The following is a 4,704-nucleotide window of genomic DNA, read 5'->3' as shown; positions in this document are numbered from 1 at the left end:
CAATGATGTAGGGTCTCCTCAGTCACCTAAATGTGATGTCACTGAGTTCGGGCCTGATTCCAACAACTAACCCATAACAAAAAGAAAAGCACACAAAAATCAGAGTCTGTTTTGTATTGTCAAACTACTTCTGAGCATAAGGCCTTCTGTGGAGTGCAGTTAATGTACCCATTGTCATGCAATTGGAGAAATCAGATTTTCCCTCTTCCAGAACGTATCTATTTCAAGTAGCTTTTTGATTTGTGGGTAGGACTTTGTGCTCACTTCCTCTACTCAGTGGTAAGATTCTGACTCGTTTAATTTATTTTTAAATCAAATTGTAAATTTTACTTATTCACACGGGAGTTATAAACACAAAAAGGCAGGACGTGGGGAAGGGGATGACTCCGGAGCGTGAGTGTTCAGGGGGGTACAGATATCTTTCAGAACAGGGTATTGGCTGGGTGAAGGTTCAGGGGATAGGTCACTATGACTCTGTCTATGAGTTACTTGTCTTTATCTAAGTAGGTGCTATCTGCCAAGGCTACCTATTTACAAGGTCTATGACTACTCACGTTGATAAATTTCCACAAAAACTACCTGTTTACAATAGCTTATAGCCATCTGTTTCAATGTTTTTCCACAGAGACCCAAGACTTTGTGTTAGCATGCATTTATGACAGCCCTATTGCTGATTTTAGGCCTATGGCTGATTTTAGGCCTTCAGTGTATAAGCAGGGCTGCCCCTGACATCTCCTCCCTTCTCTAAGTATAGAAGGGCTGTGACAATTCTAATTTTGCAGAGGTGGAGATAGAGGCCTGACCTCCAGTAATTGAAGGGGACCCTGTAATGGCTCCGGTCCCCCTGTCGTTATCCAGTGAGGCATGATACCCATCCTGATGTCTTTTTCCTGGAGAAGGGATACTTTTGACATCAACCCCTATGCCTGAGTAGTTTAATTTTGTGTAGGTCTTGTGTATGCTGCTACAGATTCTATGAATTCCCACATACATCAGTCCTGTTACAACCTGACATTGACTCTTTGGAGTCATACAGAGCCTCTGACTCTTATGATCATTCAAGTTCTTCTTCTACATGGATCTCTGAGACTTGAGAGTAGGGGTTTGATAAAGACATACCACTTTGAGCTTAGTGAAATAATGTGTCTCACTGTCTGCACATTGTTCAGAAGTGGGACTTTAAGTTAATTCTTTATCTACTACAAGAGGAATTTTCTCCAGTCAGAGTTGAGAGATGCAGTGTTATATGAGTATAGCAATGTGTCATCAGAGGCCATTTTATTTCTACATTAGTTTAGTAGTAATAAGTTTTCCCCTAGAGCCCACAACCCATCTAGTCTCCAGTTCTTGACCTAATTAACTGTTACATGGAAATGTCAGTTCTATCTCATGAAGTGAGCTTTAAATCCAATAAATAAAATTGGTTGAAAAAAGCAGTGGTCACTTCCATAACATTTATATCAGTGTATCTTGCAGACAAGTTGCTGTTGTAGGTCACAGGGTTTATAGCTGAGTGAGAGTGATGATTGCTTTTCTCATCTGATAGAGTATGTAGTATCTTCAGGAACTATAAATGCTAGTAAGGAGAAAAGAAGTTTCTAGTTACATAACAGCTCAATTGCTCTGTGTTCTGTGACATTAGTAAGTGAAGTCCTCAGAAGTAAGGCCTTACTATCAGGTTGTGGAGAGTAACTTGTAGCACAGGCAATAGCCTGTAGTGTTTGGAGCTGACTATAGGGCCCTATTGTCCAGTGACTTAAGATATAGCCCATTCCTAGTATGGTTGGATTTACTTGGTAGTATTTGATGTCTTTTTGGGAAATTTTCTCCCCCATTATATGGTAAATCCATTTAAATTCTTTATATGGGTTTTAGAAAACATTATAGGCTATTATCAATGCTATTAGTTACCCCCCTCATTCTAGCTTGGGGGAGATATTTATTAAGGGTGAACTCCTCTGGCATTGTCAATTGAATAGAACATTTTGGCTTATGAAAGTCCTTGAGTCCTTTGATGACCATTCTACATGACAGATCTCTTGTATTCTTATGTTCCTCCAATCATCACTGTTTAGTATTGTCTGTAGGCTGGATGTGTCCATAGTATTATGGACACAGTTCTAGTTAAGTGACATTGCCTATCCTATGTCTCACTATGGTTAAATTTATCCAGTTTTTAAAAGCAAATAATTTTCTTAAAATGGAAAGAAATATCTCTGAATGCCATGATATTGTGTGTCACATCTTTATTTTTCTCATTCAAAACACAAAATACTCACTTTGGGCTCCACTAAGATGTACAGCAAGAGAGATGCACTGAGGAAAGATACAGTCTAGATGGTGACTTCCTATTACAGAGACAGATTGCTTCTCTAAAGTTTTTTTTTCTCCAGCCCAGTAACAATAACTGTATATCTGTAAGATTTTTAAAAAGTAAAACTTGAGGAATTTGGCACCATTTTACTTCTTCCTGTCTCTAATCACTTCAGCCTGAATTGTTCAAGCAACACCACATCAGTCATACTTCTTGACCATAAATATTGGTTTAGGAATATATTTGCTTTATAACATTAAGAACTTCTAAGGGAAATGTTCCTGTTAAATTTTTCTGTCCTTGGAAGAGCATGTGGCTCTAGGAATCATCTGAACTCCCTTGGTTCTAGAAAGGACAAACAATTGAAGATAAAGTTATCAGATAAGGAAAAGAATATGGAAACATTATCTGGCTGCTCAATTGAGTTTAATCTACCCTAAAAACCTGAATGCCCTAACATTAGGCTTTGTCTGCGTAAGCCTGTTAAGCTATTTTGAGTTAACTTTTTTGTTGCATGCAATCCAATTGATCTTATGAATACAATAAACTGAGTATGATTTGAAAAGGTGGTTAACTGCAGACCACTTTCCATCATATATCAAACTAGCTGAGGAGATCTTTCAGAAGTAATGGAATTTCAAGTTGAGTGGAAGAGATTTAAGACAAGAGGGAGTTTTTGGATAAAAGTAATGCTGTTTTAAGAGTCTTTTTCTATGCGTCTACAGTGCCCTTTGTAAGCCAACTTTCTGTATTGTTGGTTAAAATTGCATAGATATGAAATAGCTGTTATATACAGTTGTATGAAACCAATGCTATTCTACTGAGAAAACAGGTATAGTGTTGCTATTTGTTTCCAGGCTGATTTATTAGTGTCATGAAGAAGTCTTAATTCCATTCTGAGCCACTGTAGATTTTTCTGATAATTATTTGGGTGATAACTTTTTTTGGGGGGGATACTGGAAACAGTGCTATAGAACAAAGGAATTACAGGAAATATAAAGAAAGACTTTTGATGCAGTTGCCTGTTCAGTGTGGCACTATTTTTCTCTTAAGTTCATTTCCAAGCTGTATTGAATTTTGTATTTTTCACTGTAAATTTTATCATATATTTACTATTCCAATGTGTGTGTGTGTGTGTGTGTGTGTGTGTGTGTGTGTGTGTTCACCGAGATGACTTGGAGTCAGTAGTAGGTACAAGCTATCAGTTCAGGTACTCTCTTTGTTCTCTGAAAATTTTCATCATTTTTAATTCTTCTCCTTTCTGGCTAGAGAGCCTGAATCCAGTCTTTTATTTACTAAAATTACATCATCAAGCCTTTGATCATTGTTAATAATCTTCAAAAATTCTTAAATTTACTTAAATTCTGTGAGTCCCAGTAGTCCCAACTTCCATTTCTTTAGAGCAGAAATTAAACACAAAGCAAAAGCACATTTCCTTATAAGTTTACACAACCTGTTCTTCACAGGTAGCTGGACACAGCTCTTGTGGTTTTGACAGCAGTCTTCAGTAACTATTTTCATTTTCATGTATGAGCAGAAAGATGACAAACTACTAAAATTAAAATGATTCCTCACAAAGTTTTGAATTTATGTAAGTAAAGTGGTTAGCTCTCTCTAATATCTTTTCAGGCATTCTCATCTCCAATTCTTTAAACAGCTAGGAGAACAAAGCACCAACTTTTACATTTCTACATCATCTTTTAATTCTTTAATATTCATTTCCTCATCCTAGCAATTCCATAGCCTCATGCACTCTCCTTCTAATAATATTTATTCTTAAATCATATATAAATTCCTATTTTTTCTATACACACCTTTTCTTCCTGAGACCACTTTAACTCTCTATCCTTGATGTCCCCAAGTTTACCATGGCTAATTAATGCAGCAATCATTGGACCTGTGGGCATATGTTTCTCCTCATGATTCCAAATTCAAGGCCGAGTCTGGCAATGAACTGTTTCTGTTTCTACAAATTACCTCTTAGGCTTTTGTGGCCTCTGTGGTTATGTTGTCTAGATACTTTCCCTTGACCCTAAAGGGCAAGCAGAAGGCCTGTGCCTCATCCTCCACAGCCTTGTGACCACCTGCATCCGTCATTCCTGAGAACCACAACTGTTTCATTTATTATGATGTGATAGCTCCAAGAAATGCGAGAAGTCTATTCCCCAGGAAGAAAGATTGAAAGTAACATAGTAAAGACAGCAGATCAACCTCAGGACAACAGCAACCATCAGCATACATGGGGATCATGGGGATCAATGGCCTGGCGATGCTCCAGGGGCATGAACTGTGTCACATCTCCCCTTACACAGCCATGCCAGATCTGGCATGTCTGTGTGAGTTTCTCTCTCTCTCTCTCTCTCTCTCTCTCTCTCTCTCTCTCTCTCTCT

The sequence above is a fragment of the Grammomys surdaster genome, unplaced genomic scaffold (genome assembly GCF_004785775.1).
Source record: "Grammomys surdaster isolate TR1022 unplaced genomic scaffold, NIH_TR_1.0 449, whole genome shotgun sequence".
Classification (NCBI taxonomy): Eukaryota; Metazoa; Chordata; class Mammalia; order Rodentia; family Muridae; genus Grammomys; species Grammomys surdaster.
This window is presented reverse-complemented; position numbering follows the sequence as displayed.